Source organism: Lithobates pipiens, unplaced genomic scaffold, assembly GCF_037356315.1.
Source record: "Lithobates pipiens isolate NorthernLeopardFrog02 unplaced genomic scaffold, aLitPip1_a1.2 Scaffold_19, whole genome shotgun sequence".
NCBI lineage: Eukaryota > Metazoa > Chordata > Amphibia > Anura > Ranidae > Lithobates > Lithobates pipiens.
In genome coordinates this window covers 401170000-401195285 of record NW_027507764.1, presented here as the reverse complement: position 1 = coordinate 401195285, position 25286 = coordinate 401170000, and positions in this window count along the sequence as shown.

The window sequence follows — 25286 nt, the reverse complement described above, 5'->3', positions numbered from 1 at the left end:
CGGGGGGGCAGGAGAGTGCGGTGGTGGAGGAGAGCACTGGGGGGGCAGGGGAATGTGGTGGTGGAGGAGAGCACTGGGGGGCAGGAGAGTGTGGTAGTGGAGGAGAGCACTGTGGGGGAGGGGGCAGGAGAGTGCGGTGGTGGAGGAGAGCACTGGGGGGGCAGGAGAGTGCGGTGGTGGAGGAGAGCACTGGGGGGGGGCAGGAGAGTGTGGTGGTGGAGGAGAGCACTGGGGGGGGGACAGGAGAGTGTGGTAGTGGAGGAGAGCACTGTGGGGGAGGGGGCAGGAGAGTGTGGTGGTAGAGGAGACCACTGGGGGGGCAGGAGAGTGTGGTGGTGGAGGAGAGCACGGGGGGGGCAGGAGAGTGCGGTGGTGGAGGAGAGCACTGGGGGGGCAGGAGAGTGCTGTGGTGGAGGGGAGCACTGGAGGGGGGGGCAGGAGAGTGTGGTGGTAGAGTAGACCACTATGGGGGGGCAGGAGTGTGTGGTGGTGGAGGAGAGCATGGGGGGGCAGGAGAGTGCGGTGGTGGAGGAGAGCACTGGGGGGGCAGGAGAATGTGGTGGTGGAGGAGAGCACGGGGGAGCAGGAGAGTGTGGTGGTGGAGGAGAGCACTGGGGGGGGGGCAGGAGAGTGTGGTGGTGGAGGAGAGCACTGTGGGGGAGGGGGCAGGAGAGTGTGGTGGTGGAGGAGACCACTGGGGGGGCAGGAGAGTGCGGTGGTGGAGGAGAGCACTGGGAGGGCAGGAGAGTGCGGTGGTGGAGGGGAGCACTTGAGGGGGGAGGGCAGGAGAGTGTGGTGGTAGAGTAGACCACTATGGGGGGGCAGGAGACTGTGGTGGTGGAGGAGAGCACGGGGGGGGCAGGAGAGTGCGGTGGTGGAGGAGAGCACTGGGGGGGCAGGAGAATGTGGTGGTGGAGGAGAGCACTGGGGGGGCAGGAGAGTGTGGTGGTGGAGGAGAGCACTGGGGGGGGGGGGCGGGAGAGTGCGGTGGGGGAGGAGAGCACTGGGGGGGCAGGAGAGTGTGGTGGTGGAGGAGAGCACTGGGGGGGGCGGGGAGAGTGCGGTGGTGGAGGAGAGCACTGAGGGGGCAGGAGAAGGTGGTGGTGGAGGAGAGCACTGGAGGGGGGGCAGGAGAGTGCGGTGGTGGAGGAGAGCACTGGGGGGCAGGAGAGTGCGGTGGTGGAGGGGAGCACTGGAGGGGGGCAGGAGAGTGTGGTGGTGGAGGAGAGCACTGGGGGGGGCGGGGAGAGTGCGGTGGTGGAGGAGAGCACTGGGGAGGGCAAGAGAGTGTGGTGGTAAAGGAGAGCACCGGGGGGGCGGGGAGAGTGTGGTGGTGGAGGAGAGCACTGGAGGGGGGCAGGAGAGTGTGGTGGTGGAGGAGAGTACTGGGGGGGCAGTAGAGTGTGGTGGTGGAGGAGAGCACTGTGGGGGAGGGGGCAGGGGAGTGTGGTGGAAGAGGAGAGCACTGGAGGGGGGGCAGGAGAGTGTGGTGGTGGAGGAGAGCACTGGGGGGGGCAGGAGAGTGTGTTGGTGGTGGAGGAGGGGAGCACTGGAGGGGGGGCAGGAGAGTGTGGTGGTGGAGGAGAGCACTGGGGGGCAGGAGAGTGTGGTGGTGGAGGAGAGCACTGGGGGGGCAGGAGAGTGTGGTGGTGGAGGAGAGCACTGGAGGGGGGGCAGGAGAGTGCGGTGGTGGAGGAGAGCACTGGGGGGGCAGGAGAGTGCGGTGGTGGAGGGGAGCACTGGAGGGGGGCAGGAGAGTGTGGTGGTGGAGGAGAGCACTGTGGGGGGCGGGGAGAGTGCGGTGGTGGAGGAGAGCACTGGGGGGGCAGGAGAGTGCGGTGGTGGAGGAGAGCACTGGGGAGGGCAAGAGAGTGTGGTGGTAAAGGAGAGCACCGGGGGGGCGGGGAGAGTGCGGTGGTGGAGGAGAGCACTGGGGGGGGGGCAGGAGAGTGTGGTGGTGGAGGAGAGCACTGGGGGGCAGTAGAGTGTGGTGGTGGAGGAGAGCACTGTGGGGGAGGGGGCAGGGGAGTGTGGTGGTAGAGGAGAGCACTGGAGGGGGGCAGGAGAGTGTGGTGGTGGAGGAGAGCACTGGGAGGGGCAGGAGAGTGTGTTGGTGGTGGAGGAGGGGAGCACTGGAGGGGGGCAGGAGAGTGTGGTGGTGGAGGAGAGCACTGGGGGGGTCGGGAGAGTGCGGTGGTGGAGGAGAGCACTGGGGGGGTCGGGAGAGTGTGGTGGTGGAGGAGACCACTGGGGGGGCAGGAGAGTGCGGTGGTGGAGGAGAGCACTGGGGGGGCAGGAGAGTGCGGTGGTGGAGGGGAGCACTTGAGGGGGGAGGGCAGGAGAGTGTGGTGGTAGAGTAGACCACTATGGGGGGGCAGGAGACTGTGGTGGTGGAGGAGAGCACGGGGGGGCAGGAGAGTGCGGTGGTGGAGGAGAGCACTGGGGGGGCAGGAGAATGTGGTGGTGGAGGAGAGCACTGGGGGGGCAGGAGAGTGTGGTGGTGGAGGAGAGCACTGGGGGGGGGGCGGGAGAGTGCGGTGGGGGAGGAGAGCACTGGGGGGGCAGGAGAGTGTGGTGGTGGAGGAGAGCACTGTGGGGGAGGGGGCAGGGGAGTGTGGTGGTAGAGGAGAGCACTGGAGGGGGGGCAGGAGAGTGTGGTGGTGGAGGAGAGCACTGGGGGGGGGGGGGGCAGGAGAGTGTGTTGGTGGTGGAGGAGGGGAGCACTGGAGGGGGGGCAGGAGAGTGTGGTGGTGGAGGAGAGCACTGGGGGGCAGGAGAGTGTGGTGGTGGAGGAGAGCACTGGGAGGCAGGAGAGTGCGGTGGTGGAGGGGAGCACTGGAGGGGGGCAGGAGAGTGCGGTGGTGGAGGAGAGCACTGGGGGGGGGCAGAAGAGTGTGGTGGTGGAGGAGAGCACTGGGGGGGCAGGAGAGTGTGGTGGTGGAGAAGAGCACTGTGGGGGAGGGGGCAGGAGAGTGTGGTGGTGGAGGAGACCACTGGGGGGGCAGGAGAGTGCGGTGGTGGAGGAGAGCACTGGGGGGGGCAGGAGAGTGCGGTGGTGGAGGGGAGAACTGGAGGGGGGGCAGGAGAGTGTGGTGGTAGAGTAGACCACTATGGGGGGGCAGGAGAGTGTGGTGGAGGAGAGCACGGGGGGGCAGGAGAGTGCGGTGGTGGAGGAGAGCACTGGGGGGGCAGGGGAATGTGGTGGTGGAGGAGAGCACTGGGGGGCAGGAGAGTGTGGTAGTGGAGGAGAGCACTGTGGGGGAGGGGGCAGGAGAGTGCGGTGGTGGAGGAGAGCACTGGGGGGGCAGGAGAGTGCGGTGGTGGAGGAGAGCACTGGGGGGGCAGGAGAGTGTGGTGGTGGAGGAGAGCACTGGGGGGGGGGGCAGGAGAGTGTGGTAGGGGAGGAGAGCACTGTGGGGGAGGGGGCAGGAGAGTGTGGTGGTAGAGGAGACCACTGGGGGGGCAGGAGAGTGTGGTGGTGGAGGAGAGCACGGGGGGGGGGGCAGGAGAGTGCGGTGGTGGAGGAGAGCACTGGGGGGGCAGGAGAGTGCTGTGGTGGAGGGGAGCACTGGAGGGGGGGGCAGGAGAGTGTGGTGGTAGAGTAGACCACTATGGGGGGGCAGGAGTGTGTGGTGGTGGAGGAGAGCATGGGGGGCAGGAGAGTGCGGTGGTGGAGGAGAGCACTGGGGGGGCAGGAGAATGTGGTGGTGGAGGAGAGCACGGGGGAGCAGGAGAGTGTGGTGGTGGAGGAGAGCACTGGGGGGGGGGCAGGAGAGTGTGGTGGTGGAGGAGAGCACTGTGGGGGAGGGGGCAGGAGAGTGTGGTGGTGGAGGAGACCACTGGGGGGGCAGGAGAGTGCGGTGGTGGAGGAGAGCACTGGGGGGGCAGGAGAGTGCGGTGGTGGAGGGGAGCACTTGAGGGGGGAGGGCAGGAGAGTGTGGTGGTAGAGTAGACCACTATGGGGGGGCAGGAGACTGTGGTGGTGGAGGAGAGCACGGGGGGCAGGAGAGTGCGGTGGTGGAGGAGAGCACTGGGGGGGCAGGAGAATGTGGTGGTGGAGGAGAGCACTGGGGGGGCAGGAGAGTGTGGTGGTGGAGGAGAGCACTGGGGGGGGGGGCGGGAGAGTGCGGTGGTGGAGGAGAGCACTGGGGGGGGCGGGGAGAGTGCGGTGGTGGAGGAGAGCACTGAGGGGGCAGGAGAAGGTGGTGGTGGAGGAGAGCACTGGAGGGGGGGCAGGAGAGTGCGGTGGTGGAGGAGAGCACTGGGGGGCAGGAGAGTGCGGTGGTGGAGGGGAGCACTGGAGGGGGGCAGGAGAGTGTGGTGGTGGAGGAGAGCACTGGGGGGGGCGGGGAGAGTGCGGTGGTGGAGGAGAGCACTGGGGAGGGCAAGAGAGTGTGGTGGTAAAGGAGAGCACCGGGGGGGGCGGGGAGAGTGTGGTGGTGGAGGAGAGCACTGGAGGGGGGCAGGAGAGTGTGGTGGTGGAGGAGAGTACTGGGGGGCAGTAGAGTGTGGTGGTGGAGGAGAGCACTGTGGGGGAGGGGGCAGGGGAGTGTGGTGGTAGAGGAGAGCACTGGAGGGGGGGCAGGAGAGTGTGGTGGTGGAGGAGAGCACTGGGGGGGGGGGCAGGAGAGTGTGTTGGTGGTGGAGGAGGGGAGCACTGGAGGGGGGGCAGGAGAGTGGGGTGGTGGAGGAGAGCACTGGGGGGCAGGAGAGTGTGGTGGTGGAGGAGAGCACTGGGGGGGCAGGAGAGTGTGGTGGTGGAGGAGAGCACTGGAGGGGGGGCAGGAGAGTGCGGTGGTGGAGGAGAGCACTGGGGGGGCAGGAGAGTGCGGTGGTGGAGGGGAGCACTGGAGGGGGGCAGGAGAGTGTGGTGGTGGAGGAGAGCACTGTGGGGGGCGGGGAGAGTGCGGTGGTGGAGGAGAGCACTGGGGGGGCAGGAGAGTGCGGTGGTGGAGGAGAGCACTGGGGAGGGCAAGAGAGTGTGGTGGTAAAGGAGAGCACCGGGGGGGCGGGGAGAGTGCGGTGGTGGAGGAGAGCACTGGGGGGGGGGCAGGAGAGTGTGGTGGTGGAGGAGAGCACTGGGGGGCAGTAGATTGTGGTGGTGGAGGAGAGCACTGTGGGGGAGGGGGCAGGGGAGTGTGGTGGTAGAGGAGAGCACTGGAGGGGGGCAGGAGAGTGTGGTGGTGGAGGAGAGCACTGGGGGGGGGCAGGAGAGTGTGTTGGTGGTGGAGGAGGGGAGCACTGGAGGGGGGCAGGAGAGTGTGGTGGTGGAGGAGAGCACTGGGGGGGTCGGGAGAGTGCGGTGGTGGAGGAGAGCACTGGGGGGGTCGGGAGAGTGTGGTGGTGGAGGAGACCACTGGGGGGGCAGGAGAGTGCGGTGGTGGAGGAGAGCACTGGGGGGGCAGGAGAGTGCGGTGGTGGAGGGGAGCACTTGAGGGGGGAGGGCAGGAGAGTGTGGTGGTAGAGTAGACCACTATGGGGGGGCAGGAGACTGTGGTGGTGGAGGAGAGCACGGGGGGGCAGGAGAGTGCGGTGGTGGAGGAGAGCACTGGGGGGGCAGGAGAATGTGGTGGTGGAGGAGAGCACTGGGGGGGCAGGAGAGTGTGGTGGTGGAGGAGAGCACTGGGGGGGGGGGCGGGAGAGTGCGGTGGGGGAGGAGAGCACTGGGGGGGCAGGAGAGTGTGGTGGTGGAGGAGAGCACTGGGGGGGGGGTGGGGAGAGTGCGGTGGTGGAGGAGAGCACTGAGGGGGCAGGAGAAGGTGGTGGTGGAGGAGAGCACTGGAGGGGGGGCAGGAGAGTGCGGTGGTGGAGGAGAGCACTGGGGGGCAGGAGAGTGCGGTGGTGGAGGGGAGCACTGGAGGGGGGCAGGAGAGTGTGGTGGTGGAGGAGAGCACTGGGGGGGGCGGGGAGAGTGCGGTGGTGGAGGAGAGCACTGGGGAGGGCAAGAGAGTGTGGTGGTAAAGGAGAGCACCGGGGGGGTGGGGAGAGTGTGGTGGTGGAGGAGAGCACTGGAGGGGGGCAGGAGAGTGTGGTGGTGGAGGAGAGTACTGGGGGGGCAGTAGAGTGTGGTGGTGGAGGAGAGCACTGTGGGGGAGGGGGCAGGGGAGTGTGGGTAGAGGAGAGCACTGGAGGGGGGGCAGGAGAGTGTGGTGGTGGAGGAGAGCACTGGGGGGGGGGCAGGAGAGTGTGTTGGTGGTGGAGGAGGGGAGCACTGGAGGGGGGGCAGGAGAGTGTGGTGGTGGAGGAGAGCACTGGGGGGCAGGAGAGTGTGGTGGTGGAGGAGAGCACTGGGGGGGCAGGAGAGTGTGGTGGTGGAGGAGAGCACTGGAGGGGGGGCAGGAGAGTGCGGTGGTGGAGGAGAGCACTGGGGGGCAGGAGAGTGCGGTGGTGGAGGGGAGCACTGGAGGGGGGCAGGAGAGTGTGGTGGTGGAGGAGAGCACTGGGGGGGCAGTAGAGTGTGGTGGTGGAGGAGAGCACTGTGGGGGAGGGGGCAGGGGAGTGTGGTGGTAGAGGAGATCACTGGAGGGGGGGCAGGAGAGTGTGGTGGTGGAGGAGAGCACTGGGGGGGCAGGAGAGTGTGGTGGTGGAGGAGAGCACTGGAGGGGGGGCAGGAGAGTGCGGTGGTGGAGGAGAGCACTGGGGGGGCAGGAGAGTGCGGTGGTGGAGGGGAGCACTGGAGGGGGGCAGGAGAGTGTGGTGGTGGAGCAGAACACTGTGGGGGGCGGGGAGAGTGCGGTGGTGTAGGAGAGCACTGGGGGGGCAGGAGAGTGCGGTGGTGGAGGAGAGCACTGGGGAGGGCAAGAGAGTGTGGTGGTAAAGGAGAGCACCGGGGGGGCGGGGAGAGTGCGGTGGTGGAGGAGAGCACTGGGGGGGGGGAAGGAGAGTGTGGTGGTGGAGGAGAGCACTGGGGGGGCAGTAGAGTGTGGTGGTGGAGGAGAGCACTGTGGGGGAGGGGGCAGGGGAGTGTGGTGGTAGAGGAGAGCACTGGAGGGGGGGCAGGAGAGTGTGGTGGTGGAGGAGAGCACTGGGGGGGGCAGGAGAGTGTGTTGGTGGTGGAGGAGGGGAGCACTGGAGGGGGGCAGGAGAGTGTGGTGGTGGAGGAGAGCACTGGGGGGGGGGGGCAGGAGAGTGCGGTGGGGGAGGAGAGCACTGGGGGGGCAGGAGAGTGTGGTGGTGGAGGAGAGCACTGGGGGGGGGGGGCGGGGAGAGTGCGGTGGTGGAGGAGAGCACTGAGGGGGCAGGAGAAGGTGGTGGTGGAGGAGAGCACTGGAGGGGGGGGCAGGAGAGTGCGGTGGTGGAGGAGAGCACTGGGGGGCAGGAGAGTGCGGTGGTGGAGGGGAGCACTGGAGGGGGGCAGGAGAGTGTGGTGGTGGAGGAGAGCACTGGGGGGGCGGGGAGAGTGCGGTGGTGGAGGAGAGCACTGGGGAGGGCAAGAGATTGTGGTGGTAAAGGAGAGCACCGGGGGGGCGGGGAGAGTGTGGTGGTGGAGGAGAGCACTGGAGGGGGGCAGGAGAGTGTGGTGGTGGAGGAGAGCACTGTGGGGGAGGGGGCAGGGGAGTGTGGTGGTAGAGGAGAGCACTGGAGGGGGGGCAGGAGAGTGTGGTGGTGGAGGAGAGCACTGGGGGGGGCAGGAGAGTGTGGTGGTGGAGGAGAGCACTGGGGGGCAGGAGAGTGTGGTGGTGGAGGAGAGCACTGGGAGGCAGGAGAGTGCGGTGGTGGAGGGGAGCACTGGAGGGGGGGCAGGAGAGTGCGGTGGTGGAGGAGAGCACTGGGGGGGGCAGAAGAGTGTGGTGGTGGAGGAGAGCACTGGGGGGGCAGGAGAGTGTGGTGGTGGAGAAGAGCACTGTGGGGGAGGGGGCAGGAGAGTGTGGTGGTGGAGGAGACCACTGGGGGGGCAGGAGAGTGCGGTGGTGGAGGAGAGCACTGGGGGGGGCAGGAGAGTGCGGTGGTGGAGGGGAGAACTGGAGGGGGGGCAGGAGAGTGTGGTGGTAGAGTAGACCACTATGGGGGGGCAGGAGAGTGTGGTGGTGGAGGAGAGCACGGGGGGGCAGGAGAGTGCGGTGGTGGAGGAGAGCACTGGGGGGGCAGGGGAATGTGGTGGTGGAGGAGAGCACTGGGGGGCAGGAGAGTGTGGTAGTGGAGGAGAGCACTGTGGGGGAGGGGGCAGGAGAGTGCGGTGGTGGAGGAGAGCACTGGGGGGGCAGGAGAGTGCGGTGGTGGAGGAGAGCACTGGGGGGGGCAGGAGAGTGTGGTGGTGGAGGAGAGCACTGGGGGGGGGACAGGAGAGTGTGGTAGTGGAGGAGAGCACTGTGGGGGAGGGGGCAGGAGAGTGTGGTGGTAGAGGAGACCACTGGGGGGGCAGGAGAGTGTGGTGGTGGAGGAGAGCACGGGGGGGGGCAGGAGAGTGCGGTGGTGGAGGAGAGCACTGGGGGGGCAGGAGAGTGCTGTGGTGGAGGGGAGCACTGGAGGGGGGGGCAGGAGAGTGTGGTGGTAGAGTAGACCACTATGGGGGGGCAGGAGTGTGTGGTGGTGGAGGAGAGCATGGGGGGGCAGGAGAGTGCGGTGGTGGAGGAGAGCACTGGGGGGGCAGGAGAATGTGGTGGTGGAGGAGAGCACGGGGGAGCAGGAGAGTGTGGTGGTGGAGGAGAGCACTGGGGGGGGGGGGCAGGAGAGTGTGGTGGTGGAGGAGAGCACTGTGGGGGAGGGGGCAGGAGAGTGTGGTGGTGGAGGAGACCACTGGGGGGGCAGGAGAGTGCGGTGGTGGAGGAGAGCACTGGGAGGGCAGGAGAGTGCGGTGGTGGAGGGGAGCACTTGAGGGGGGAGGGCAGGAGAGTGTGGTGGTAGAGTAGACCACTATGGGGGGGCAGGAGACTGTGGTGGTGGAGGAGAGCACGGGGGGGGCAGGAGAGTGCGGTGGTGGAGGAGAGCACTGGGGGGGCAGGAGAATGTGGTGGTGGAGGAGAGCACTGGGGGGGCAGGAGAGTGTGGTGGTGGAGGAGAGCACTGGGGGGGGGGGGGCGGGAGAGTGCGGTGGGGGAGGAGAGCACTGGGGGGGCAGGAGAGTGTGGTGGTGGAGGAGAGCACTGGGGGGGGCGGGGAGAGTGCGGTGGTGGAGGAGAGCACTGAGGGGGCAGGAGAAGGTGGTGGTGGAGGAGAGCACTGGAGGGGGGGCAGGAGAGTGCGGTGGTGGAGGAGAGCACTGGGGGGCAGGAGAGTGCGGTGGTGGAGGGGAGCACTGGAGGGGGGCAGGAGAGTGTGGTGGTGGAGGAGAGCACTGGGGGGGGCGGGGAGAGTGCGGTGGTGGAGGAGAGCACTGGGGAGGGCAAGAGAGTGTGGTGGTAAAGGAGAGCACCGGGGGGGCGGGGAGAGTGTGGTGGTGGAGGAGAGCACTGGAGGGGGGCAGGAGAGTGTGGTGGTGGAGGAGAGTACTGGGGGGGCAGTAGAGTGTGGTGGTGGAGGAGAGCACTGTGGGGGAGGGGGCAGGGGAGTGTGGTGGAAGAGGAGAGCACTGGAGGGGGGGCAGGAGAGTGTGGTGGTGGAGGAGAGCACTGGGGGGGGCAGGAGAGTGTGTTGGTGGTGGAGGAGGGGAGCACTGGAGGGGGGGCAGGAGAGTGTGGTGGTGGAGGAGAGCACTGGGGGGCAGGAGAGTGTGGTGGTGGAGGAGAGCACTGGGGGGGCAGGAGAGTGTGGTGGTGGAGGAGAGCACTGGAGGGGGGGCAGGAGAGGGCGGTGGTGGAGGAGAGCACTGGGGGGGCAGGAGAGTGCGGTGGTGGAGGGGAGCACTGGAGGGGGGCAGGAGAGTGTGGTGGTGGAGGAGAGCACTGTGGGGGGCGGGGAGAGTGCGGTGGTGGAGGAGAGCACTGGGGGGGCAGGAGAGTGCGGTGGTGGAGGAGAGCACTGGGGAGGGCAAGAGAGTGTGGTGGTAAAGGAGAGCACCGGGGGGGCGGGGAGAGTGCGGTGGTGGAGGAGAGCACTGGGGGGGGGGGCAGGAGAGTGTGGTGGTGGAGGAGAGCACTGGGGGGCAGTAGAGTGTGGTGGTGGAGGAGAGCACTGTGGGGGAGGGGGCAGGGGAGTGTGGTGGTAGAGGAGAGCACTGGAGGGGGGCAGGAGAGTGTGGTGGTGGAGGAGAGCACTGGGAGGGGCAGGAGAGTGTGTTGGTGGTGGAGGAGGGGAGCACTGGAGGGGGGCAGGAGAGTGTGGTGGTGGAGGAGAGCACTGGGGGGGTCGGGAGAGTGCGGTGGTGGAGGAGAGCACTGGGGGGGTCGGGAGAGTGTGGTGGTGGAGGAGACCACTGGGGGGGCAGGAGAGTGCGGTGGTGGAGGAGAGCACTGGGGGGGCAGGAGAGTGCGGTGGTGGAGGGGAGCACTTGAGGGGGGAGGGCAGGAGAGTGTGGTGGTAGAGTAGACCACTATGGGGGGGCAGGAGACTGTGGTGGTGGAGGAGAGCACGGGGGGGCAGGAGAGTGCGGTGGTGGAGGAGAGCACTGGGGGGGCAGGAGAATGTGGTGGTGGAGGAGAGCACTGGGGGGGCAGGAGAGTGTGGTGGTGGAGGAGAGCACTGGGGGGGGGCGGGAGAGTGCGGTGGGGGAGGAGAGCACTGGGGGGGCAGGAGAGTGTGGTGGTGGAGGAGAGCACTGTGGGGGAGGGGGCAGGGGAGTGTGGTGGTAGAGGAGAGCACTGGAGGGGGGGCAGGAGAGTGTGGTGGTGGAGGAGAGCACTGGGGGGGGGGGGGCAGGAGAGTGTGTTGGTGGTGGAGGAGGGGAGCACTGGAGGGGGGGCAGGAGAGTGTGGTGGTGGAGGAGAGCACTGGGGGGCAGGAGAGTGTGGTGGTGGAGGAGAGCACTGGGAGGCAGGAGAGTGCGGTGGTGGAGGGGAGCACTGGAGGGGGGCAGGAGAGTGCGGTGGTGGAGGAGAGCACTGGGGGGGGGCAGAAGAGTGTGGTGGTGGAGGAGAGCACTGGGGGGGCAGGAGAGTGTGGTGGTGGAGAAGAGCACTGTGGGGGAGGGGGCAGGAGAGTGTGGTGGTGGAGGAGACCACTGGGGGGGCAGGAGAGTGCGGTGGTGGAGGAGAGCACTGGGGGGGGGCAGGAGAGTGCGGTGGTGGAGGGGAGAACTGGAGGGGGGGCAGGAGAGTGTGGTGGTAGAGTAGACCACTATGGGGGGGCAGGAGAGTGTGGTGGAGGAGAGCACGGGGGGGCAGGAGAGTGCGGTGGTGGAGGAGAGCACTGGGGGGGCAGGGGAATGTGGTGGTGGAGGAGAGCACTGGGGGGCAGGAGAGTGTGGTAGTGGAGGAGAGCACTGTGGGGGAGGGGGCAGGAGAGTGCGGTGGTGGAGGAGAGCACTGGGGGGGCAGGAGAGTGCGGTGGTGGAGGAGAGCACTGGGGGGGCAGGAGAGTGTGGTGGTGGAGGAGAGCACTGGGGGGGGGGGCAGGAGAGTGTGGTAGGGGAGGAGAGCACTGTGGGGGAGGGGGCAGGAGAGTGTGGTGGTAGAGGAGACCACTGGGGGGGCAGGAGAGTGTGGTGGTGGAGGAGAGCACGGGGGGGGGGGGGGCAGGAGAGTGCGGTGGTGGAGGAGAGCACTGGGGGGGCAGGAGAGTGCTGTGGTGGAGGGGAGCACTGGAGGGGGGGGCAGGAGAGTGTGGTGGTAGAGTAGACCACTATGGGGGGGCAGGAGTGTGTGGTGGTGGAGGAGAGCATGGGGGGCAGGAGAGTGCGGTGGTGGAGGAGAGCACTGGGGGGGCAGGAGAATGTGGTGGTGGAGGAGAGCACGGGGGAGCAGGAGAGTGTGGTGGTGGAGGAGAGCACTGGGGGGGGGGCAGGAGAGTGTGGTGGTGGAGGAGAGCACTGTGGGGGAGGGGGCAGGAGAGTGTGGTGGTGGAGGAGACCACTGGGGGGGCAGGAGAGTGCGGTGGTGGAGGAGAGCACTGGGGGGGCAGGAGAGTGCGGTGGTGGAGGGGAGCACTTGAGGGGGGAGGGCAGGAGAGTGTGGTGGTAGAGTAGACCACTATGGGGGGGCAGGAGACTGTGGTGGTGGAGGAGAGCACGGGGGGCAGGAGAGTGCGGTGGTGGAGGAGAGCACTGGGGGGGCAGGAGAATGTGGTGGTGGAGGAGAGCACTGGGGGGGCAGGAGAGTGTGGTGGTGGAGGAGAGCACTGGGGGGGGGGGCGGGAGAGTGCGGTGGGGGAGGAGAGCACTGGGGGGGCAGGAGAGTGTGGTGGTGGAGGAGAGCACTGGGGGGGGCGGGGAGAGTGCGGTGGTGGAGGAGAGCACTGAGGGGGCAGGAGAAGGTGGTGGTGGAGGAGAGCACTGGAGGGGGGGCAGGAGAGTGCGGTGGTGGAGGAGAGCACTGGGGGGCAGGAGAGTGCGGTGGTGGAGGGGAGCACTGGAGGGGGGCAGGAGAGTGTGGTGGTGGAGGAGAGCACTGGGGGGGGCGGGGAGAGTGCGGTGGTGGAGGAGAGCACTGGGGAGGGCAAGAGAGTGTGGTGGTAAAGGAGAGCACCGGGGGGGGCGGGGAGAGTGTGGTGGTGGAGGAGAGCACTGGAGGGGGGCAGGAGAGTGTGGTGGTGGAGGAGAGTACTGGGGGGCAGTAGAGTGTGGTGGTGGAGGAGAGCACTGTGGGGGAGGGGGCAGGGGAGTGTGGTGGTAGAGGAGAGCACTGGAGGGGGGGCAGGAGAGTGTGGTGGTGGAGGAGAGCACTGGGGGGGGGGGGGCAGGAGAGTGTGTTGGTGGTGGAGGAGGGGAGCACTGGAGGGGGGGCAGGAGAGTGGGGTGGTGGAGGAGAGCACTGGGGGGCAGGAGAGTGTGGTGGTGGAGGAGAGCACTGGGGGGGCAGGAGAGTGTGGTGGTGGAGGAGAGCACTGGAGGGGGGGCAGGAGAGTGCGGTGGTGGAGGAGAGCACTGGGGGGGCAGGAGAGTGCGGTGGTGGAGGGGAGCACTGGAGGGGGGCAGGAGAGTGTGGTGGTGGAGGAGAGCACTGTGGGGGGCGGGGAGAGTGCGGTGGTGGAGGAGAGCACTGGGGGGGCAGGAGAGTGCGGTGGTGGAGGAGAGCACTGGGGAGGGCAAGAGAGTGTGGTGGTAAAGGAGAGCACCGGGGGGGCGGGGAGAGTGCGGTGGTGGAGGAGAGCACTGGGGGGGGGGGGGCAGGAGAGTGTGGTGGTGGAGGAGAGCACTGGGGGGCAGTAGATTGTGGTGGTGGAGGAGAGCACTGTGGGGGAGGGGGCAGGGGAGTGTGGTGGTAGAGGAGAGCACTGGAGGGGGGCAGGAGAGTGTGGTGGTGGAGGAGAGCACTGGGGGGGGCAGGAGAGTGTGTTGGTGGTGGAGGAGGGGAGCACTGGAGGGGGGCAGGAGAGTGTGGTGGTGGAGGAGAGCACTGGGGGGGTCGGGAGAGTGCGGTGGTGGAGGAGAGCACTGGGGGGGTCGGGAGAGTGTGGTGGTGGAGGAGACCACTGGGGGGGCAGGAGAGTGCGGTGGTGGAGGAGAGCACTGGGGGGGCAGGAGAGTGCGGTGGTGGAAGGGAGCACTTGAGGGGGGAGGGCAGGAGAGTGTGGTGGTAGAGTAGACCACTATGGGGGGGCAGGAGACTGTGGTGGTGGAGGAGAGCACGGGGGGGCAGGAGAGTGCGGTGGTGGAGGAGAGCACTGGGGGGGCAGGAGAATGTGGTGGTGGAGGAGAGCACTGGGGGGGCAGGAGAGTGTGGTGGTGGAGGAGAGCACTGGGGGGGGGGGGGCGGGAGAGTGCGGTGGGGGAGGAGAGCACTGGGGGGGCAGGAGAGTGTGGTGGTGGAGGAGAGCACTGGGGGGGGGGTGGGGAGAGTGCGGTGGTGGAGGAGAGCACTGAGGGGGCAGGAGAAGGTGGTGGTGGAGGAGAGCACTGGAGGGGGGGCAGGAGAGTGCGGTGGTGGAGGAGAGCACTGGGGGGCAGGAGAGTGCGGTGGTGGAGGGGAGCACTGGAGGGGGGCAGGAGAGTGTGGTGGTGGAGGAGAGCACTGGGGGGGGCGGGGAGAGTGCGGTGGTGGAGGAGAGCACTGGGGAGGGCAAGAGAGTGTGGTGGTAAAGGAGAGCACCGGGGGGGCGGGGAGAGTGTGGTGGTGGAGGAGAGCACTGGAGGGGGGCAGGAGAGTGTGGTGGTGGAGGAGAGTACTGGGGGGGCAGTAGAGTGTGGTGGTGGAGGAGAGCACTGTGGGGGAGGGGGCAGGGGAGTGTGGGTAGAGGAGAGCACTGGAGGGGGGGCAGGAGAGTGTGGTGGTGGAGGAGAGCACTTGGGGGGGGGGGGCAGGAGAGTGTGTTGGTGGTGGAGGAGGGGAGCACTGGAGGGGGGGCAGGAGAGTGTGGTGGTGGAGGAGAGCACTGGGGGGCAGGAGAGTGTGGTGGTGGAGGAGAGCACTGGGGGGGCAGGAGAGTGTGGTGGTGGAGGAGAGCACTGGAGGGGGGGCAGGAGAGTGCGGTGGTGGAGGAGAGCACTGGGGGGCAGGAGAGTGCGGTGGTGGAGGGGAGCACTGGAGGGGGGCAGGAGAGTGTGGTGGTGGAGGAGAGCACTGTGGGGGGCGGGGAGAGTGCGGTGGTGGAGGAGAGCACTGGGGGGGGCAGGAGAGTGCGGTGGTGGAGGAGAGCACTGGGGAGGGCAAGAGAGTGTGGTGGTAAAGGAGAGCACCGGGGGGGCGGGGAGAGTGCGGTGGTGGAGGAGAGCACTGGGGGGGGGGGGCAGGAGAGTGTGGTGGTGGAGGAGAGCACTGGGGGGCAGTAGAGTGTGGTGGTGGAGGAGAGCACTGTTGGGGAGGGGGCAGGGGAGTGTGGTGGTAGAGGAGAGCACTGGAGGGGGGCAGGAGAGTGTGGTGGTGGAGGAGAGCACTGGGGGGGGGCAGGAGAGTGTGTTGGTGGTGGAGGAGGGGAGCACTGGAGGGGGGCAGGAGAGTGTGGTGGTGGAGGAGAGCACTGGGGGGTCGGGAGAGTGCGGTGGTGGAGGAGAGCACTGGGGGGCAGGAGAGTGTGGTGGTGGAGGAGAGCACTGGGGGGGCGGGGAGAGTGCGGTGGTGGAGGAGAGCACTGAGGGGGCAGGAGAAGGTGGTGGTGGAGGAGAGCACTGGAGGGGGGGCAGGAGAGTGCGGTGGTGGAGGAGAGCACTGGGGGGGCAGGAGAAGGTGGTGGTGGAGGAGAGCACTGGAGGGGGGGCAGGAGAGTGCGGTGGTGGAGGAGAGCACTGGGGGGCAGGAGAGTGCGGTGGTGGAGGGGAGCACTGGAGGGGGGCAGGAGAGTGTGGTGGTGGAGGAGAGCACTGGGGGGGCGGGGAGAGTGCGGTGGTGGAGGAGAGCACTGGGGAGGGCAAGAGAGTGTGGTGGTAAAGGAGAGCACCGGGGGGGCGGGGAGAGTGTGGTGGTGGGGGAGAGCACTGGAGGGGGGCAGGAGAGTGTGGTGGTGGAGGAGAGTACTGGGGGGGCAGTAGAGTGTGGTGGTGGAGGAGAGCACTGTGGGGGAGGGGGCAGGGGAGTGTGGTGGTAGAGGAGAGCACTGGAGGGGGGGCAGGAGAGTGTGGTGGTGGAGGAGAGCACTGGGGGGGGGGGGGCAGGAGAGTGTGTTGGTGGTGGAGGAGGGGAGCACTGGAGGGGGGGCAGGAGAGTGTGGTGGTGGAGGAGAGCACTGGGGGGCAGGAGAGTGTGGTGGTGGAGGAGAGCACTGGGGGGGCAGGAGAGTGTGGTGGTGGAGGAGAGCACTGGAGGGGGGGCAGGAGAGTGCGGTGGTGGAGGAGAGCACTGGGGGGGGCAGGAGAGTGCGGTGGTGGAGGGGAGCACTGGAGGGGGGCAGGAGAGTGTGGTGGTGGAGGAGAGCACTCTGGGGGGGGGGAGAGTGCGGTGGTGGAGGAGAGCACTGGGGGGGCAGGAGAGTGCGGTGGTGGAGGAGAGCACTGGGGAGGGCAAGAGAGTGTGGTGGTAAAGGAGAGCACCGGGGGGGCGGGGAGAGTGCGGTGGTGGAGGAGAGCACTGGGGGGGGGGGCAGGAGAGTGTGGTGGTGGAGGAGAGCACTGGGGGGCAGTAGAGTGTGGTGGTGGAGGAGAGCACTGTGGGGGAGGGGGCAGGGGAGTGTGGTGGTAGAGGAGAGCACTGGAGGGGGGCAGGAGAGTGTGGTGGTGGAGGAGAGCACTGGGGGGGGCAGGAGAGTGTGTTGGTGGTGGAGGAGGGGAGCACTGGAGGGGGGCAGGAGAGTGTGGTGGTGGAGGAGAGCACTGGGGGGGTCGGGAGAGTGCGGTGGTGGAGGAGAGCACTGGGGGGCAGGAGAGTGTGGTGGTGGAGGAGAGCACTGGGGGGGCGGGGAGAGTGCGGTGGTGGAGGAGAGCACTGAGGGGGCAGGAGAAGGTGGTGGTGGAGGAGAGCACTGGAGGGGGGGCAGGAGAGTGCGGTGGTGGAGGAGAGCACTGGGGGGCAGGAGAGTGCGGTGGTGGAGGGGAGCACTGGAGGGGGGGAAGGAGAGTGTGGTGGTGGAGGAGAGCACTGGGGGGGGCGGGGAGAGTGCGGTGGTGGAGGAGAGCACTGGGGAGGGCAAGAGAGTGTGGTGGTAAAGGAGAGCACCGGGGGGGCGGGGAGAGTGCGGTGGTGGAGGAGAGCACTGGAGGAGGGCAGGAGAGTGTGGTGGTGGAGGAGACCACTGGGGGGGCAGTAGAGTGTGGTGGTGGAGGAGAGCACTGTGGGGGAGGGGGCAGGGGAGTGTGGTGGTAGAGGAGAGCACTGGAGGGGGGGCAGGAGAGTGTGGTGGTGGAGGAGAGCACTGGGGGGGCAGGAGAGTGTGGTGGTGGAGGAGAGCACTGGAGGGGGGGCAGGAGAGTGTGGTGGTGGAGGAGAGCACTGGGGGGGCAGGAGAGTGCGGTGGTGGAGGGGAGCACTGGAGGGGGGCAGGAGAGTGTGGTGGTGGAGGAGAGCACTGTGGGGGGCGGGGAGAGTGCGGTGGTGGAGGAGAGCACTGGGGGGGCAGGAGAGTGCGGTGGTGGAGGAGAGCACTGGGGAGGGCAAGAGAGTGTGATGGTAAAGGAGAGCACCGGGGGCCGGGGAGAGTGCGGTGGTGGAGGAGAGCACTGGGGGGGGGCAGGAGAGTGTGGTGGTGGAGGAGAGCACTGGGGGGGGGGGGGCGGGAGAGTGCGGTGGGGGTGGAGAGCACTGGGGGGGCAGGAGAGTGTGGTGGTGGAGGAGAGCACTGGGGCGGGGCGGGGAGAGTGCGGTGGTGGAGGAGAGCACTGAGGGGGCAGGAGAAGGTGGTGGTGGAGGAGAGCACTGGAGGGGGGGCAGGAGAGTGCGGTGGTGGCGGAGAGCACTGGGGGGCAGGAGAGTGCGGTGGTGGAGGGGAGCACTGGAGGGGGGCAGGAGAGTGTGGTGGTGGAGGAGAGCACTGGGGGGGGGGGGGCGGGGAGAGTGCGGTGGTGGAGGAGAGCACTGGGGAGGGCAAGAGAGTGTGGTGGTAAAGGAGAGCACCGGGGGGGCGGGGAGAGTGTGGTGGTGGAGGAGAGCACTGGAGGGGGGCAGGAGAGTGTGGTGGTGGAGGAGAGCACTGGGGGGGCAGTAGAGTGTGGTGGTGGAGGAGAGCACTGTGGGGGAGGGGGCAGGGGAGTGTGGTGGTAGAGGAGAGCACTGGAGGGGGGGCAGGAGAGTGTGGTGGTGGAGGAGAGCACTGGGGGGGGCAGGAGAGTGTGTTGGTGGTGGAGGAGGGGAGCACTGGAGGGGGGGCAGGAGAGTGTGGTGGTGGAGGAGAGCACTGGGGGGCAGGAGAGTGAGGTGGTGGAGGAGAGCACTGGGAGGCAGGAGAGTGCGGTGGTGGAGGGGAGCACTGGAGGGGGGGCAGGAGAGTGCGGTGGTGGAGGAGAGCACTGGGGGGGGGCAGAAGAGTGTGGTGGTGGAGGAGAGCACTGGGGGGGCAGGAAAGTGCGGTGGTGGAGAAGAGCACTGTGGGGGAGGGGGCAGGAGAGTGTGGTGGTGGAGGAGACCACTGGGGGGGCAGGAGAGTGCGGTGGTGGAGGAGAGCACTGGGGGGGCAGGAGAGTGCGGTGGTGGAGGGGAGAACTGGAGGGGGGGGGGCAGGAGAGTGTGGTGGTAGAGTAGACCACTATAGGGGGCAGGAGAGTGTGGTGGTGGAGGAGAGCACGGGGGGGCAGGAGAGTGCGGTGGTGGAGGAGAGCACTGGGGGGGCAGGGGAATGTGGTGGTGGAGGAGAGCACTGGGGGGGCAGGAGAGTGCGGTGGTGGAGGAGAGCACTGGGGGGGGGCAGGAGAGTGTGGTGGTGGAGGAGAGCACTGGGGGGGGCAGGAGAGTGTGGTAGTGGAGGAGAGCACTGTGGGGGAGGGGGCAGGAGAGTGTGGTGGTGGAGGAGAGCACGGGGGGGCAGGAGAGTGCGGTGGTGGAGGAGAGCACTGGGGGGACAGGAGAGTGCGGTGGTGGAGGGGAGCACTGGAGGGGGGGGCAGGAGAGTGTGGTGGTAGAGTAGACCACTATGGGGGGGCAGGAGTGTGTGGTGGTGGAGGAGAGCACGGGGGGGCAGGAGAGTGCGGTGGTGGAGGAGAGCACTGGGGGGGCAGGAGAATGTGGTGGTGGAGGAGAGCACGGGGGAGCAGGAGAGTGTGGAGGTGGAGGAGAGCACTGGGGGGGGCAGGAGAGTGTGGTGGTGGAGGAGAGCACTGTGGGGGAGGGGGCAGGAGAGTGTGGTGGTGGAGGAGACCACTGGGGGGCAGGAGAGTGTGGTGGTGGAGGAGAGCACTGGGGGGGCAGGAGAGTGCGGTGGTGGAGGGGAGCACTTGAGGGGGGAGGGCAGGAGAGTGTGGTGGTAGAGTAGACCACTATGGGGGGGCAGGAGACTGTGGTGGTGGAGGAGAGCACGGGGGGGCAGGAGAGTGCGGTGGTGGAGGAGAGCACTGGGGGGGCAGGAGAATGTGGTGGTGGAGGAGAGCACTGGGGGGGCAGGAGAGTGTGGTAGTGGAGGAGAGCACTGTGGGGGAGGGGGCAGGAGAGTGTGGTGGTAGAGGAGACCACTGGGGGGGGCAGGAGAGTGCGTGGTGGAGGAGAGCACTGGGGGGGCAGGGGAGTGTGGTGGTGGAGGAGAGCACTGGGGGGGGCAGGAGAGTGTGGTAGTGGAGGAGAGCACTGTGGGGGAGGGGGCAGAAGAGTGTGGTGGTAGAGGAGACCACTGGGGGGGCAGGAGAGTGCGGTGGTGGAGGAGAGCACTGGGGGGGCAGGAGAGTGCGGTGGTGGAGGGGAGCACTGGTGGGGGGGCAGGAGAGTGTGGTGGTAGAGTAGACCACTATGGGGGGGCAGGAGAGTGTGGTGGTGGAGGAGAGCACGGGGGGGGGGGCAGGAGAGTGCAGTGGTAAAGGAGAGCACTGGGGGGGCAGGAGAGTGTGGTGGTGGAGGAGAGCACTGTGGGGGAGGGGGCAGGAGAGTGTGGTGGTGGAGGGGAGCACTGGGGGGGCGGGGAGAGTGCGGTGGTGGAGGAGAGCACGGGGGGGCAGGAGAGTGTGGTGGTGGAGGAGAGCACTGGGGGGGGCAGGAGAGTGTGGTGGTGGAGGAGAGCACTGTGGGGGAGGGGGCAGGAGAGTGTGGTGGTGGAGGAGAGCACTGCAGCCCCCCCCCTCAATCCTCCTATCCAGGCACTGTGGCACGGATGGGCATCTACTCCTCTGGATCACATCGCTGGATGGCTGTGTTCGGCGGCCGCTCTGTAACACAGTCCCGCCCCCCCCCAGACCGGCTCATGTTATAGGCGGAACGTGATTCTCTCTACTATCACACGAGCTGGTCTGGGGGGGCGGGACTGTGTTACAGACGGCCGCCGAACACAGAGCCAGCGCTGTGAACCAGAGGAGAGAGCGGAGGATGCAGCATGGCGGCGGGAACACCTTGGGGATTCCAGGGGGGGCACTTGACCCCCCTTGCCCCCTGCTGCGGACGCCCATGCTCGTGGCTGCTTTTTCTCATGGTCTCTCGGATTCCATCAAGGATGAGATAGTAGCCCGAGATATACCCACTGAGCTGGAGAGCTTGATCTCGTTTGCCATCCTCATTACTCCAGACTCAGAGAAAGACTTTCTCTTAAGGAGCGTTGCGGAATCCTCCTGTACGTTTGCCTCCGAGCTTTGTAGTCCCATCCATGCCTCCCTCACCTCCCATGCCTCCTGATACCGAGTTGGTCAGTGAGGATGAACCCATGCACCTGGGCTTCATGCGTCTCTCTGCGGATGAGAGAGCCTTTAGGAGGAGGGAGAGATTGTGCCTTTATTGTGGCCAAGCAGGTCACTTTTTGAAGTGTTGTCCTACCCGTCCAGGGAACGCCCGAACCTTGAGGTCCTGTCAAGGACAGACCTTAGGTGGCTTTGTTTCGTCCCCAGTTATCCAGTAGGATAAGCCCCTGATTTAGGTCACCCTTTCTTGGGCTAAGTCGTCCATCGAGATACAGGCTCTAATCGACTCTGGGGCTGCAGGCCTGTTCATTGATGCTGCATTTGTTTTGAGTCCGCTGCAGCTGCGTGACACTCCACTTGCCATTGAGGCTATTGATGGGAGACCTTTACAGCCTGCCCATGTGACTCATGAGACGGTTCCATTGTCCATGGCCGTAGGGGCTCTTCAGCATGAGATATTCTAATTACAAGTTATTTCCTCACTCAGGTTTCCGCTGGTTATTGGTTATCCTTGGTTACAGAGGCACAGCTCTTTTGATTGGCTCCGTGCTGAGGTTCTCTCCTGGTCACCACAATTCAGTGAGACTTGCTTCCTGAAGGTATCTAAGGTCCTGTGCACCTCTTCACTCCCCTCCCTGCCTGAGGAGTACCGCGATTTTAGCGATGTCTTTGATAAAGGTGAAGCCGGTATTTTGCATCCACACTGGTCTTATGATTTTGCAATTGACCTTCAACCTGGTGCCATACCTCCTCGTGGCCGGGTTTACCTTTGTCTTGGAGGATAAGGCCATGGAGGAGCATGTTGCTGACACACTTTCTCAAGGTTTCATCCGCAAATCCTTGTCTCCTGCTGGTGCTGGTTTCTTTTTTGTGAAGAAGAAGAGCAGTGAACTGAGACCTTGTATAGATTATAGGGGTCTCAATCGTGTCACGATTAAGAATGCCTACCCGATTCCATTGATTACAGAGTTATTTGACCGCCTCAAGGGAGCAACGGTTTTCGCGAAGCTTGACTTGAGAGGGGCATACAATATTGTACGCATTAAGAAGGGCGATGAGTGGAAAACTGTGTTTAATAACAGAACAGGCCATTATGAATACCTGGTAATGACTTTTGGCCTTTGTAACGCCCTGGCAGTTTTCCAGGAATTTATTAACGATGTCCTCCGAGATTTGTTGCAATTATGTGTGGTAGTTTATCTCAATGATATCCTCATATTTTCCAAGTCCCTGGAGAGCCACCACACAGATGTCTGTTGTGTGCTTCAGAAACTAAGAGAGAACAATCTCTATTGTAAACTGGAGAAGTGCGAGTTCCATCGTGAACAGGTTACATTCCTGTCATGTCCATGTCATTTCCACTGCTGTCATTTCCACTGCTGTTTTTTTAATGGACCCAGAGAAACTTTCGGCAGTCCTACAGTGGCCTTGACCTGTGGGTTTATGTCCTCTGCAGCGTTTCCTGGGTTTCGCCAACTACTATCGGAAGTTTATTCGTAACTTCTCGTCTCTGCTCAAGCCCCTGACTAATATGACCAGAAAGGACGGTAACCCACAGAGTTGGTTTCCAGGTTCCTTTGAGACTCTCAAGGCTGCCTTTGTTTCTGCTCCTGTGTTGGCACATCCTGATCCTACGTTGCCTTTTATCCTAGAAGTTGATGCTTTTGAGACTGGAGTTGGCGCCCTTCTGTCTCAACGTCCTAACTCTGAGAGTGCTATGCATCTGTGTGGCTACTTTTCCAAGAAATTGTCACCTGCTGAGTGCAATTATGAGATTGGTGACAGAGAGCTGTTGGCAATCATTTTAGCCCTGAAAGAATGGAGAAATCTCCTTGAAGGTACCACTGTGCCTGTTCTTATTCTTACTGACCATAAGAATCTTACATTCTTGTCTGAGGCTAAATGACTCTCTCCCAGAAGGGCGCGATGGGCTCTTTTCTTGTCGAGCTTTAAGTACATTCTTACCCGGTACTAAGAATGTAAGGGCTGATGCCTTGTCACAACAATTTTCCTCCACTTCCAAGTCGGAGTCGGTTCCAGTTCCTATGATTCCTCCTGATCGTATCTTGGCTACGGTTCGCACCAGTCTTACTTCTCCTTTGGGTGACAAAATTCTTGCTGCTCAGGTCCATGCTCCTCCTGAGAAACCTTGTGACCGCTGCTTTGTCCCAGAGAGTCTCCATACTGCTGTGCTCCAGACTTACCATTCTCCCAAGTCAGCTGGCCATCCTGGGGAGAATCAACTCTTTTGGGCCATTTCCCAACAATACTGGTCTATGGGCTGATGTTACTGCGTTCGTAGCTGCAGTCCCGTGTGTGCTCAGAGTAAGACTCTACACACCTTCCAGTGGGCCTCCTACAACCCATACCGAGTGGAGAGAAACCCTGGACTCACCTGTCAATGGATTTCATTGTGGAGTTGCCCAACTCCCAAGACAACACTGTTATCCTTATGGTGGTTGACCGGTTCTCAAAGATGTGTCATTGTATTCCACTTAAGAAGTTGCCTACCTCTAAGGAACTGGCTTCCATTTTTGCTCGGGAGATCTTTTGCTTACATGGGCTACCCAAGGTGATTGTCTCGGACAGGGGCAGTCACTTTGTCTCCCGGTTCTGGCAAGCCTTTTGTGCACAGTTGGGAATCCAGCTTGCGTTCTCTTCTGCGTATCATCCAAAGTCTAATGGGGCTGCAGAGTGAGCCAGTCAGTCCTTGGAGCAATTCCTGCGTTGCTATATTTCTGACCACCATAACAACTGGTCAGATCTATTACCATACGCAGAGTTTTCTCACAACAGTGCATTGAATTCTGCCTCCCGATTGTCTCAATTTATGGCGAATTATGGTTTTCAACCTTCCATGTTGCCTGACTCGTTTGTTCCGCAGAGTATTCCTGCATTAGAGGAGCATCTCCGTGGTCTTCGTTCCACTTGGGTACAAGTCCGGGAGGCTTTGCGTCATGCTAATGATAGGTACAGACTGCATGCTGACCGCAGACGCCTGCCTGCTTCTTCCTACCAGGTTGGGAACAGGGTCTGGCTGTCATCTTGCAACATCCGGCTTCTTGTACCCTCAACGAAGTTTGCACCTCGGTTTATTGGGCCTTTCCATATCCTTCACAGAATTAACCCAGTGGCTTACGCGTTGGACCTTCCTCCTAGTATGCGCATCTCAAATGTGTTTCATGTCTCCTTATTGAAACCGTTGGTCTGCAACCGATTTACCACCTCTGTGCCATGTCCTCACTCTATTCAGGTTGAGAACCATGAGGAGTATGAGGTACAATCCATTGTTGACTCCCGTAGGTTCCGTGGGCGCATACAGTACCTGGTGCATTGGAAGGGGTACGGTCCGGAGGAATGCTCCTGGGTTTCATCCTCGGACGTACATGCCCCTGTCCTCCTCCACGAGTTCCATAGATGTTTTCCCCTCAAGCCCGGTGGCCCTCCAAGGGAGAGGGGTCATTGAGGAGGGGGTACTGTCAGGGCTGGCTTAGCCCTTCCTTCTCTGGGCTGGCTGCTCAGCTGTCAGCTAATTGCCTGCTCCCATCTCTCTCCACAGTTACCAGCTGTTCCTTATCCAGCTCATCTGACCTGCCTACTTAAAGCTGTCCAGCTCACTTCATATCTGCCTTTGCCTTGGTCACATCAAAAGAAACCATCTCCTGCGGTTCTGTTCAAAGACTGGATTGCTGACATTCCTTCTGGCTCCTTATCCTGCTTGTTGTTGCTCTACTTGGATCCCTGACTTCTGGCCTGGCTGATTACCCGATCTGGTTATTGAACTCTGGACTGGCTGACTACTTGATCCAGTTTCTGGACTCTGGCTATGCTTTGACTACGCTTTCTCTATTTACCTTTTTATTTTTATTTAATAAACAAGTGTGATTTAATTGTACTTCTGTCTCAGTCTGATTCATGATTTCTGACACTGTGGGCCTTTTGGGACAGCAGTTGTCTCTTAACTAAGAGCTCCTATCTGCATTTATATACTGGCATTTGCTCAAGCCTGCAGCAGAGAAAGCAGCTATTTTTTACTTAGCCTTATCCTTCCATTTCAAAATAATTTTTTAGAGGGTTGTATCATCCATAGATGTCTCTCCCCTCTCCATTGTTTATTACTGGGTGCTTTCAGCATGGCATTTTGTTGTCATCTGAAGAGGTTGCCTATGCAGGGAGCTCCTGAAGGGGACCCTGTTTTTCTTTATCGTACATCACGGGACACAGAGCCATAGTAGTTACTATGTGGGTTATATAGGCCACCTTTAGGTGATGTACACTGGCACACCCTAAGAGGAAGTTCACTCCCTATATAACCCCTCCCATTCCTGGGAGTACCTCAGTTTTTTAACCAGTGTCTCAGGTGTTGGTCACGAGTAAAGATGTGCTATGCTGAGCTCCACTAGAATATTCCTTTCCTGGGGCAAGCTATCCAACCGGATCCATTCAAAGTGTCTTTTCAGACTAAATTGAACCCAGACCTCGTGGTGGAAAAAATGAGGTTTAGCCCATAACGCTTCTCTTTTTTTGAGAGCTGGACCCTGGGATCCAGTGCTTTGGGGTTTTTTTTAGCCTTAAAGCTTCCTGGCAGGGTGCTATATGGGTCCAGGGCAGTGGAACCCCCGATAAAAAGGGGCCCGATACTTTAATGTTTTTTAACGGAGCCCGCCGTGAGGGCTGAAGATTGGGTCTGTTGGTTTTACCACAGAATCTCTGTGGCGGGATAAGGTAAGTGGAGATTCCTAAGGAATTTTAAATTTTCTTATGGATTGTCTCCTTTTAAAGTAATTAGTAAATGTTGTCATGCCTAAAGTCACCACAGGTATCAGCCGAAGCTGTAGGCTTCCTCCAGCTAAGAAGTCCCAAGCCTCCGGTAAGATGTTGCAGGGGGGATTTCTTTATAAAAACACCCCCCACCTGGGCAGAAGCTCTTCCCCTCTCCTGGATAGGTAGGGAGAAACCCAGAACGATTGGCAGATGCCGCTCCATTCTTCCACAGCCTCAGCTCTGCGGTTTGTCATCTGCTCTCCTCCTATCCACCACCCCACCCCCCCACACACACGCCGATCCCATCGGATCAGAGGCCCACTCTCATGTGGGAAATAGTCTTTTTTTTAAAAAAGAGGGGGGCACGGTAGGAAGACGA